This window comes from Aulonocara stuartgranti (assembly GCF_965226115.1).
Source record: "Aulonocara stuartgranti genome assembly, chromosome: 22".
NCBI classification, from domain to species: Eukaryota; Metazoa; Chordata; class Actinopteri; order Cichliformes; family Cichlidae; genus Aulonocara; species Aulonocara stuartgranti.
Genome location: NC_138957.1, coordinates 3,569,215 through 3,582,898, shown reverse-complemented (window position 1 = coordinate 3,582,898; position 13,684 = coordinate 3,569,215). Strand labels below are relative to the sequence as shown.

General features: G+C 40.3%; 2 protein-coding genes across 3 annotated transcripts in view; both read right to left on the bottom strand.

The window, feature by feature from the left end:
- The window catches only part of phf14 (PHD finger protein 14), a 141,065-nt gene that overhangs the window by 50,094 nt on the left and 77,287 nt on the right, over window positions 1-13,684 (bottom strand). The window lies entirely within an intron of this gene.
- LOC309698606 (uncharacterized protein) overlaps window positions 1-13,684 on the bottom strand; it is a 379,790-nt gene that overhangs the window by 327,520 nt on the left and 38,586 nt on the right. The gene's annotated exons all lie outside the window — the stretch shown is intronic.

Here is a 13,684-nt window from a genome sequence, read left to right as displayed (position 1 = left end):
ATCTGGTTGGGAATTGCACAACAATAAGCATTTCACTGCATGTCGGACTGTGTATAAAATTTCATCAGATCATAGATTTCAGTTCAGCATTCAACACAATCATCCCTCAGCAACTCTTCCCCCATTCAGTTTTCCTCTGCAACTGGATCCTGGACTCACGACTGTGCAGAAATGCACAGTTTGAACCACATCATCAAGTTTGCCGATGAAACGACCGTGCTTGTCTCATCAGCAAGAGCTGAGGACTGTGGTGATGAGTCAGCATACAGAGAGGAGTTGCAACAGCTAACAGACTGGTGTAGAGTCAACAACCTGTCTTTGAACGTGGACAAAACAAAAGACATGATTGTCGACTTCAGGAGAGCACGGAGAGATCACTGTCCACTGAACATCAATGGATCCTCTGTGGAAGTTGTCAAGACCACGAAATTCCTTGGTGTCCACCTTGCAGAGAACCTCTCCTGGTCCCTCAACAACAGCTCCATAACTTGTTGGTTCATGTCTTAAGCTGTCATGTTTCATATCTGCGTTGTTCAGGTTTGTCAAGCTCGTGCCATGTAGGCATCCTGTCATGTTTCCGGTTTATTTTGAAGGGTTTTGTTTCATGTTCTGTGCTTAGTGTACACTTCCCCCGTCGCGTCATTATGTGCATTTGTTTCAGCTGTTTCCACTTTCCATGATCATCCCTTGTGTATTTTTTCTGTGTTTCCACTTGTTCGCTGTCGCGTTGTCTGTGTTACCACCCCCCATGTATTCATAGCCATAGCTGTCACAGTCTTAGTCTTTGTATTTATAGTCTTAGTTTTCTTCGGCATAGTCTTCTGAGTTTTCATAGTTGTATCTCAGTATTAGTTTCCCAGTTTAGTTCTAGTTCTGTTTCGCCACTGTGTTTTGTGCCTTGTTTGGACTCAATGACATCAGCCATAATAAAGGTTCATTATTCGTTTAAACTCAGTTTTATCTCCTCACTCACTCACACACGGTCTGTCCCCGCAAGCCGTGACATCTAGCAGTATCTAACAAAATAGTATCTAGCAGGACAAGCACAGTGATGAGTCCACTGTCACAGGCTATACAAAGGTCATTAGTAACTTTCACTAACACCGTTTCTGTACAGAGATAAGTTCTGAAACCTGACTGAAACTCTTATTATTCATCACCTTACAAATCAAAAGATGCCAATTATCTGCGACAATTAAATTTCTGCTGTGGTTTTAGTAAAACTAAAGTGCCTAATGTTTAAATACCTTTTTTTATATATGATTGTTGGGGGTGTTGGTGCCTGGGATGTTGGTGAGGACCACACTCATGTGTCCACAAGGGGGGGAAAAAAAGGTTAATGACTTATTAGAGAAATACAAGATGATAGATATCTCAGCCTGTTGCTGGTGGTGGAGCTGACATTTCATTTTGCTACCTGATTTACCTACAGGGCTGGGACACCTGTCAATATTTTCGAAATTCAGACAAAACTGAGATTATTCTACTTGATCCTAAAAATCTTAGGAAAATGTTGACAGTTTTAGGTGCAACCCTAGAGCAATCAGATTTACTAAACGATAATGTCTTAGAGATCAGTTTTTTCCACAACTGTGCAGGCTCTTTCAGGTTTTCTGTCAAAATCGAATCTAGATTTCCTGTTTTTGAGTGTAACCAGTGGTATGCACCTTGTAAACCCTCTGTATTTACATTAATAGGCATCTCTTATAGACTTTGACAATGATATGCCTACCTCATAGAGAGTTCTGGTGTTACTGTGTACCAGTACCAAGTCTGACATGTAAGAGGCATCAGAAGGAGTCTTGGGTTTTGGACGATATTCATCTGCACGTAGCGTTTTCAGTGGGACATTGAAAACTCTACCCCCAGATGAACAGAATCAACCTTTTGGGATTTCCCTTCCTGGATGATTGAGTTGTAATAGCATCTGTGTTGGATTACGGAGAGACTTACCAAACTTTAATAAGCATTTAAATTTATGGAATGTTGCCCTCTTGCACAAGACTAGAAAACCCACGAAACAGGTGCAATACACACTGTGGTATTTAAACATTAACCCATTTAGATTGACTAAAACCATAGCAGAAATTTCATTGTCACAGATAATTGGAATCTTTTGATTTGTAGAGACATAAGATAACAACTGCTGCACATTAACACAAATATGCCAAAGCACCAAAGTCTCTCACAGTCTCACACAAACAGACAGACACACACACACACACACACACACACACACACACACACACACACACACACACAGTCTGTGCGATGAGCTGAGCTGGCCTATCTGCTAGGGAAACAATGAGAATTTAAAGTACCCTCCAGCCCCCTAGTGAACAGAAGACAAATGACCAAAGTGTGTGGGCTCCACTAATGAGCACATTCCTATTGTTGCACACAAACTGCCAATTGATTTCACATGAATCTCCAACTAAGGAAAAAAAGGAACGGGAAAATTCTTCCGTTTCGCTGCTGGAGACCCTTGAAGGCCTTTCAAATTCACAGGAGGGCTCTTTAGCAAGCCTGCAACGACTGCACAGATGCTTCGCTAATTACTCTACTTGAGTGCACTTTTTGTAATATTTGTTGTGCATTATGTGGAAGATCTCTGAATTAAAGCACCGCTTACTGATATACTTTTTCCCCCCTTTCTGTATGTGTGACAGTGCAGCAGTTTTTAATTTCCATTTCTCTATGGATAGCAAAATAAGCTTCATTACACTTTTCAGCAAAAGAAAGCTCTATATTCGGGTAATTTCAGAAGTTTACACTAAACGTTGAGCAACACAAGCACAGTCTACATCTCTAAGAGCACAACATTGGGACCGACATTAATTATTTCAATATGAGGAATCCTATGCAGAGGAAGCACATCCAAATGACACTTTTCATGTAGTGTAATGTAATTAACTATAAAAATGTCAGTTTAACACAAACTAACAGATCTAACAGTCAAAAACATAGGAACCTACAGCAGTAGCTGCAGCTATCGAGCAGATAGTGTCTCAGCACATCAGAGACTGTCTACCCCCCCTCCCACGACCTCCAACAGTTTGCTTACAGAGCAAATTGGTCTGCGGAGGATGCCGTCACCCTTCATAGAGCACTGAGACACCTGGAGAACAAGAAGAGCTATGTGAGGATGTTTTTTGTGGACTGCAGCTCAGCATTCAGCACCATAAACCCAGACATTCTCAACGCCAAACTGGACCATATTCATATTCCCCTTGCCACCTGCTCCTGGATCAAAGATTTCCTCACCAACCGGCCTCAATTCGTCCAAGTTGGCTGCCTCCACTGTCACTTCGCACCGGATCCCAGCAGTACTGCATTCTCAGCCCCCTACTGTATGTTCTGTAAACCTATGACTGCACACCAACCCAGCCAGCGTGATTGTCAATCAGAATCAGAATCAGAATACTTTATTAATCCCGAAGGAAATTAGGGTTACAGCAGGCAGCACGCTAATGGCGCATGCGCACTTACAAAGGAACCTTCTGACCAGACTTACACGAACAACACATTGGGAGGACATGTCAGAGAGGTATGCTGATAGGAAAAAAACAACGAAAATACATAACATGAGGTGAGAAGAGGAGAAGAAAAACTCCCCTCAGACTGAGCTCCTACTGGGAGAACAGTTTGATAACAGAAAAAACACCTCAGCACAAAAAGCACATGACTATCAATACACCATTGAAACACAAGACAGGCAACAGGGGCGGGTAAAGGGTAAGAGAGAGCCGGTGTAGACAGCGCATCCAGTCCTGCAGCATGTCTGCGCTGGTCCAGTCGACCGCCATCTTCCCCAGGAGGGGACAAGCATCGAAGGCGTTTGGAAAGGGAGGGGGGATGAGTGTGTATCAGTGTATGTGTGTGTCCAGAGTTCAGCTTAGACAGTGTCCTTCGCCCTGCTAGGCTAAGTAAACAGTCTTCCAGCCAACCCAGGTGGCCTTGCGTAGGAGGCCCACCTGGGTTGGTATGCGGTGGTATGCTGATGATACCACCGTAGTTGGGCTCATCTCTAATGGAGGTGAGACAGTGTACAGGACGGAGGTAGAGAACTTGTCCCACTGGTGCTCAGAAAATAACCTGCACTTCCTGCATGTCCTGAGAAAGATTAACCAGGACCAGAAGCTCCTGCTGCTGTCCTTCAGCTCCTCAGTGCTGTGCAGAGGGTAACTAGCACTGCCCACAACATCATTACCTGCCCTCTGCTACCACTGCAGGCCATCACCAGATCCTCAGCAAAGCCAGAGCCATCACAGGTGACCCCCATGCACCCTGCTCACCACCCATTTGACCTGCTGCTTTCTGGTCAGCGCCTCAATCAGGTCTCACACCTCCAGACTCACAAACTGCTTCTTCCCCTTGGCCATTTGGAATTTCAATAAACAACCAAGAGCACAGAAAAAGGCAGCCTTATGGAGTTCAAACAGATGCCAGTGATCAAAGGAGAAGGGCTAGATTGCAGTGAGCTGATAGGAAGGCAACAATAACACAAGGATTTACAGGAATAGTAAATTTGCATCATGGCTTTGTCACTGATAAATCTGCAGTAATTTTTTGATGCTATCATGTCAGTATAGACCAAAATCACTTTCTATTCCAGCTCGGTAATAATGTGGTAATAGTGGAGTAACAAGGTCTTGATTTTTATGAGTTAACTTCAATAATCACTACTTCCAAACTATCAACTTGTCTTTTAGACACCATTTCTACAAGACTGCTCATGAATATGATCAACCTATCTCTATTAATCAGCTTTGTACCACAGGCCCTCAAGCTGGCAGTAGTTAAACCGTTACTTAAAAAGCCATCACTTGACCCAGCTGTCTTAGCTAATTATAGGCCAATCTCCAAGCTTCCTTTTATCTAAAAAAAATCTTGAAAGAGTAGCTGTAAAACAGCTGCCTGATCATCTGCAGAGGAATGGTTTATTGCAGTTTCAGTCAGCTTTCAGAGCTCATCAGAGCATAGGAATAGCTTTAGAGACGGTTACAATTGATCTTCTTCAGACTCTGACAGTGGACTCATCTCTGTGCTTGTCCAGTGTTCAATACTGTTGACCATAATATTCTGGTACAGCTATTAGAGCATGCTGTTGACATTACAGCTACTACACTACTTTCACTACACTAAGGTCAATTAAGGAGTTCCACAGGGTTCTGTGCCGGGACCAATTCTGTTTACATGATACATGCTTCCTACAGGCAGCAGCATTAGAGCGCATAGCATACATTTTCGCTGCAGATGACACCCAACTTTATCTATTCATGGAGTCAGATGACACACACCAATTAGTTATAATGCGAGAATGTCTTAAAAACATAAAGATGTCTAAATATCTGTTTCAAAATTCAGAAAAAAATGAAGTTGTTGTACTCAGCCCTAAAAATCTGAGTAATACTATATCTAATCAGATGGTTTCTCTCGATAGCATTACCTCCCAGGTGGCCGCCAGTAACACTGTGAGGAATCTTGGAGTTGTTTTTGACCAGGACAATGTGCGTATTAAACAAATATGAACAACTGTTTTCTTCCATTTGTGCAACATCTCTAAAATTAGAAATGTCCTGTCTCACTGACGCTGAAAACGTTCATTTTCATTCATTCATTACTTCTAGGCTGGAATACTGCAATTCATTATTATCAGGATGTCCTAAAAACTACATGAAAAGCCTTCAGGTGATCTAAAATGCTGCTGCAAGAATATTGACAGGGACTAGAAAGAGAGCGCAGATTTCTTCTTTACTGGTTTCTCTACATTATTCGTATTTAACACGGAGTCAGAGTTGAATTTCAAATCCTTTTCATCACATACAAGGTCTTGTGTTAACACATCACTCTGCATGTATTAGTTATTATTATTAATCTGGCTTTCTTCCACAGTGTGTCTTTATCCTGTCTTCCTCCCCCAATTCTCAACCGGTCTCGACACATAGCCATCCCTCCCTGAGCCTGGTTCTGCTGGAGGTTCCTTCCTATTAAAAGGAGTTTTTCCTTCCCACTGTCACCAAAGCATTTACTATGGGACCATATGATTATTGGGGTTTTCTCCGTTTTCTCTGTATTATTGTGGGGTCTTTAACTTAACCTAACAACCTAACTGTTGTTGGGATTTGGTGCTATATAAATAAAATTGAATTGAATTGAAAGTTATAGCTACAGTAATATTAGATTGAAATTTATTTAAACAGATACTAAACAGGCCAGAAACTGGGGGTAATAATGTGAAACAAATACATGTCTATGAGGGAAAAACCAATCAGTATTATATTGGTGGAAATATGATGACCTAACATGGACTGAATGGTAAATGGACTGGTCTTATATACCACTTTTCTACTCCTCATGAGCACTCAAAGTGCTTTATACGACTTGCCTCATTTACCCATTCACACAAGCACATTTTTCTATGCTTTTTTTCTAAGCAAGTGCCATCTATGTATCATTCACACACATTCATACTCCAATGAACGCATCAGAGAGTAGCTTGGGGTTAGTATCTTGCCCAAAGATATTTGGCATACAGATAGGAGCCATCACCAACCTTTTGATTTGTAGATGACCTGCTCTACATCCTGAGCTACAGCCAAAGAATCTGTGCATTACAATTTTCACATACTGACTTGTGTTATTAACCTCATAATAAGGTAATACTTACTAATGTTTAACATATTAGCATACCGGGACTAAATTATAATGCTAGAATTAATCTTGCTTCACGCCTCTAACATCCTTCTTTGTTTGAAGGCAAGAGTGTAAATATTGTGCTTAATGTTGCAGCTTCTTACCTGGAAACAAAGTCTCTTTCATGTTAGTTACCTATTAAAAGCAACCTTCAACAAGTGTGACGATTACTTGGAAATGTGTGGCAGGGGAATGTAAGTTACAATTTCACAAACCAACTGCATTTCCTACTTGCCTAATATCAATACATTATTTTGGTTATGTCACTTTTACAAGCATGTCTGTATAAGATAGGTTTCCCTAATTAACATTTTCATTTCAAATATCAACGTTTTGCCACTCAGCATTAATCTTGGAAACACCTACAGGCATAATTTAATTTTCAATTTCAGGAGTCACCATGATAAAAACTGCATGTGAAAAAAACAAACAGTCAAACTGGATATAATGCTTGGTCTTCCCTCACAGCCCTGAACATACACGCAGTTGTATGACATTGTGGATTCTTAAATGGCTCCATTCAAAGTCAACATGGAACAAAATACATGCTAATTCTGTTATGTGCACCAAGCCATTAACAAAAAAACTAAACAAAAAAGTTGTATACTTATAATAGCCACATCATTTGACATCTGAAATGTCCTTTGGTCATGTAGCATATTCACATACTTTTACTTAAATCCATTTGTGGTCTTTAATATGCTTTTAATGAGTGTCATTCACAGCAGTGAATGGAACTAACTACTAACTACTTTGTGTTGAATTGTTAAGTACCTGTGTATTAGTCAATATTAGCAGTTCACTGGGAATGTCTACTTACAGAAATGTATTAGCTCATGTACTGATATCAAATATTCAAATATTATTTTAAAAAAAGTGTCTGTGATATTTATTCAAGGTGCTGGTATGGAGAAGGCTAAATTCATAAAGGTACACTATGTAAAATCTCACCACGAGATATCAGTCGATTGCAGTCAACTGAATTCTGTTTTCTTTCCCCTCCCAATTGCTGCAGTGGCTGCTGTGGGACAAACATCTCTGGTCGCTGTTTATCTGCAGTGAGTATGGGCTGTCAATCTGCTATTTACCTCCGCTGTCAAAATGTGTCCCCATATTCACTTTGGAGGAAGCTGTAAAACTTTGTGAAGGGAGTCCAATACGAGTGAATGAGTCAGTGAAGCTCACTTCTATCCAATAACAACAATACTGAAGCAGGTTGTTGAGGATATCCTGAACTCATTTGGCATGAGCGCTGCTATTTTTGTTGCTATTAGATGGTGTTAGAACTACTTCAAAGACAGTTTCACTATGTATGCATGTGGCTAGAGACCACCCACACATGCAAAATGTAATTAGGCAGAACCACTGTACTGAAGATGGCAGGGCAACATTGGCTTCCACAAACCGGTGCCCCCTCCCATGCAATTTTAATTGGATTAATCCTAAATTTATGAGAACACATCAGTTTGTTGCAAGATATGCACCTGCAGACATACAATCTTGTTTAAAAATATATTCACGCTGATGGATGTGGCTTAATGGTTAGTTGTTGTTTGCCCTTCAACTCTAAACTACATTTAATTGGTCAGTCATTAAAACATTTGCCCAGAAACCTGAGTGCACGATCATAGACACTTCCCCTGCATTCTGTGGTTTCAGCTGTACAATGGTCAGTTTGTGGCCCTGTTGTTTGATCCACATAGTGAATGTCGTTTTCAGTTGCTTCCCAGTCACCTGTAAGCATCAGCCTTTATCTCCTGCCAACATTACCCTTACACACAGAGCTACAGCAAGGTCTTTGATGTTATCAAAGCAATTTGGCCCAGCTTTAATCATTGGGAAAATTGAGTAGTTCCCCCCCTCCTCCCTTGTACTTGTACTAAGCAGACAAAATCCAATCAGTCATATAAGAGATTATTGATTGATGTAATCTTATTGGAGGTGAGGTGATGGACGGGACATGACTGATTGCTTTTGTCTGCTACATGTCTTGCTCTCAGTTGGCGATTCATGTCCACTTTGATCTGGTGTTTAATCTTTTTCTGAAGTTCTCATATCAGTCCCCAGAGACAGGTTCTCACCAGGCGGGGCTGATGGCCCACAAAATCCAAGTTGGTTACATTTGATCTCATCCACATCTTCAAAAGCACTCTCACAGTCCTGACTAGATCTCTTAAAGAGAAGTGTCATTACTCCCGTATCATATCAAATCATATCGCCTGCAGAAATATTCACCGATTTGTCATTAGAACTAAATTGAATCATGCTGATCAGGAAATAAACGACAAAACATTACATCAAGTTTAATGATGAGTTCATCCCATCCAAGAAACCTGTGGTTCAATTTTATAAGTTTATTACTTAGTTATAATTAGCAAAATATTTTACAGAAAATTCTTGCTAAGCAACCTAGCTAGGTTCATTGACAAACTCTCATCCAAACATAGTCAATTCTGGTTAAAAAACAAAAACCCCCACTACATTTCAGCCAAAACGCTGACGTTTAAAGCTTAAAAGCAATATGTGATGTGTTTTATATACACTATATGCCTGAACCGTTCTGGTCAGTGGCCAAAATTTGATAATCATGATCTAAAAGTAAACATTAAAATGTTATACATGTATTTTCTACACAGACTTTACTAACATTAGCCACAATAAGATACTGTTCACAACAGACCAAGCAAAAGCTATGACAAAAATCTTAGATTGGCCGACAGCAGGTTGATTCAGCTAACTGATCATAACTGGCAATGTAATAAAAAGCCCACTTCATAAGGTTTGTGTTTGGATATCAAACTATTATCTTTCCATTAACACTCACTCTAAAAAGGACAACATGTTTTACTATATAGCTTATACATTGTGTTTTTTGTTCTTTTAAATATGATGTGTGCTCATAAATGTTTTGTGTGTATCATAATGGGGTAATTTAAGTAAAGTGTACACAAAGCACTTTTTTTTATTTGTTTCAAAGTACTGACCAAAGTTATCTTGTCCCTTTTCTCTTCAAACCTTCACCAACACACAGCAAATATTTATATTATGAAGTATATTTATTTCATATTTTTATTTCATATTTCATATTAATCCAGTCTTAAGCCTGATCCATTTTTGGTACTGAATTTAGCGTAACATATGGTCAAATGAGACTACGGGTGAAAGGGATACTTTTGACCAACAGGACCATTATAGCTGCAGTTAGGCTGTTTCAGATACACAACCCTTTTACAGTGAATATGTGTGTTAATGAAAATTAAAACTTGAACTCTGCTGTTGCTGCCTTTCAGGTCTCCCTGTGAGGCTAAGCGCATAAATTTTTTTTTAGAGGACTGCATTCACTCTGTGTGGCCGAATACCTAGGAAAATGGCCACAAACACGCTACTATGAATTCTGTTTAATAAAGTGAGCACAGGAGTGTTTTGTCTTGAATTCAGCATCACTACGGTTAAACTCCCCCAAATATTAAATAAAATAATGAGAAAAGTTAAAATGATAGAAATCAATCACTTAGAACAGCAAATGTGACGATAAAACATATAATCGGCCATGTTATTGATACTTGTTTCTATGCAACTGCTGAATACCATGAAATCATGTATTGAAAGTGGTTTTGTAACCTCAAAAACTTCAAATCTTTGCAACAGTGTGTTTGTGTCTGAGCCCGAGCTCAAATGGCTGAAACAAGTAAGTGAATTTGTCAGAACCGGGCAACACAATTACCTTGGAAAAGTCCATGTGACAGGAATCAATATGACACAAAGCACTCAGCCATTAACTCTTCTCCATAACAAAGTGTGCAACTGTCTTTCCAAAGAACAGTTGATTATTGAACTTAGAAAGCCTTTTACCTTTTGATCTACTATTTGGTCTATGCAACGTTACAAAACAGCTACTGTTTTACAAGATAGGAAATAATGAATGGACTGCTGAAGTTGCACCTATAGAAAAGTTAAGTCAGATCAGGTCCCTTTATTAGCTTATCTGACCACAGCTTATTCACTGCTGGGACAGAAGAGATAGGAAGAGAGGAACAGGAGTGATCTATACAACCCTCACCTAGTGTTTTGTTTTTGACTGAACATTTTCGTATTTTGCAGCAGGGGGCCCCATTAAACTGTGTATCAATCGACAACAGGACTGAATTCACATTAGATATGTTGTCCTCGTGTTTGAAATTTGCTACAGACAATCGTCTAGAAATACAAAGACCTTGTAGCACACTGTAAATCCATCAAACCAATCTGAGGTGAAGGAATCAGTTAAGATATAACGTTTTGATATGGCCTTGGGGTTCAAGATGTAATGATTAAATGGGCAAAAGGCAAACACTGAAGTTAACTGGATATCAAGAACAAACCAGTTATGGACTAGAAAGAAACCACGACAACTCTGGGGAGCATTCAGCAGACCCACACAGTGGCAAAGTCACAGGACTAACAGATGGGGAAGAGACTAATAGATTTTAGCTCCTTGGCCACACCTCCCACACAGACCCAGTCCTCTGGTGTTTTCTGTTTTAAATGTGGGGGAAAAGGGTGAAGTCAGCAAAAACAAACTGCCACCATTAAATCATCTTCCTGAATCTAATGTCAGAGCAGTAATGGGAATGCACCCATGATCGCAAAGGTTACTCCTTTCTTGAATCTCTGTGCTAGCTTTTCTTTCTCTGTATTCCTCTACCCCTCGTGCTCATCCCCTAACCATGAGTCAGCTGTGGCCAAGATCATGTCTTATTTGCTGGCTGCTGTTCTGCCATAAAACACTCTTTACTTGATGATGATGGATGGGAACATCTAAAGCTCACCATGGTGAGTTGGTTTCACCTGAAGGAGATGCCTAAATTAATGCTGCCACCCTGTTCAAACCCAAAATTTCCCTCTTACATCTTTTCCAAATATTGTTTGAACTCCAAAGGCTGCCCGGCCTCCTGCAGAAACAGTGCATCTTGTTAATGTCTGCTACTAAATTTGAGTCTTTATTTATATTCAGGATGGCAGCATTACAAATTGAGCTAAATCTCAAGAGATAGTTTCAACTGGTAAAAAAAATCCTAACCCAGCTTGCCTTACATTTAAAAGTGACACATAAGATCCCTAGATGCATCTTTTTAAAATTTTTTCCTTCAGTCCAAGAGAGATACACGACCTAGTCGAAGATACTGTGCAGAATAACTCCTTCAAACTGAATGCTGAACACTGGAGCCTGCTATAGTGTTGGTCTCTATAGCTAATCTCTTTCTTATTAACAATGGTATGGGGATACACACACACACACACACACACACACATACATACATATGCATATATACATGTATCGCCAGTATGTCGCAGGGCTAACACATGGAAACAGACAATCATTTGCACTCACATTCCCGCCTACAAGCAATTCCCTTACTAACTGCATGTCTTTGGACTTGCATCCTCAGACTGTATGCTAAGCCAAAGAAAGAAGACTGAGGACAACAAAGTATGAGTATATTAAAAAGATGGCCACAACTCACCACATGGTTAGTGGATACCTCAGGCAGCAGAAACCTGAGAAAGAAGAGGAGAAAGAACAAGTGGCTGATACTGAGAAATCCTACCAATGGCTGGATAAAGCTATTGGTAGGACAGCACAGAGAAACTAATCATGACAGCTAAGAAACAACCAGGGTCTTGCCTGGTGTGGGGATTACCACACCAGGCAAGACCCTGGTTGTTTATGATGCAAAGATGCCCCCTGAGACAATCCAGCACACAACAGCTGGATACAAGATGCTAGCAGGCAGGACATACATATATAGAACCCCATAACCAAGCAGCTGGCATAGTATACAGGAACATCTGTGTCGAGTATGGCCCTAAAATTAGGAAGTCAAAATGGTGGTTGAGAATGACCAAGCTAAGATCCTGTGGGACTTCCAGATACACAAGAACAAACTGGTGATGGCTAACGAACTGGACACAGTAGTGGCAGACAAGCATAAGCCCGTAGTGATAGATGTAGCCATACCAAGTGATAGAAACATAAAGAAGAAAAACAAGAATCTCAAGAAATACCAAGCGCTAAGAGAGGAGCTCCAGAAGATGTGGAAGGTAAAGGTAACAGTGGTCCCTGTGGTAATCGGAGCATGCAGGGCAGTGAGCCAAGCTGGGCGAGTGATTCCGAGACATCTGTCCAGAAGAGCACAGTCTAAGAACAGGTAACATACTGTGTAGGACCCTCAAGCTTCCAAACCTCTGGTAGATGACCCGAGTTTGAAGTTTTTTATACATACATTCTCTCAAACACAGAGACGTGCAAGGAGGGAGGGAGGAAGGAACATAGGTCCTATGAATGAAATGCTTTGATTCAGCCAGTTTGTTCTAGTAGTGTCTGATAAACAATACGGCTCGATGTGAAACTAATGATATTAACACAGTATCCGAGAAACATGTGGTCCAGGTTTTGCACTGATTATGAAATGTAATGCGATTTATATAGCACTTTTCTAGTCTTACTGACCACTCAAAGCACTTCAGAATACAAACTTCATTTAGCAAAAAATTCATATTCTTTGTGAAAGCTGCAATACCTGTACTACACAAAAACGGTTCCAAGTGGGGTTCGAACCAAGAACCTTTTTTGCTCTGAGGTCGTAGCACTAACCACTTCACCGCAGCACTGGCCGACTAACAACTATGTGTGTCCAAACAAGGCAGTGTTAGCTGATAGCATTCCACTCGCTTGCCCAAATATGGTCATTTTCTCTCATAAATAAATAAATTTTAAAAAATACATTTCAAAGCCTACAATATAGTGACTTTACAAATCAAAGAATGTTGTCATAGTGGCTGTGTCCATCTTTTTGCCCAAGGTTCTCACACATTTCTGTATTCTCTCTAGTGGCCTGTATTTGACTTACTGCTCCGTAATGATAATAATCACTTGTATGCCAACGTTAGGCCTATGACATATCTGCATCCTATTACGGAAAGACATCAGCTGGCTTAATAACAACAT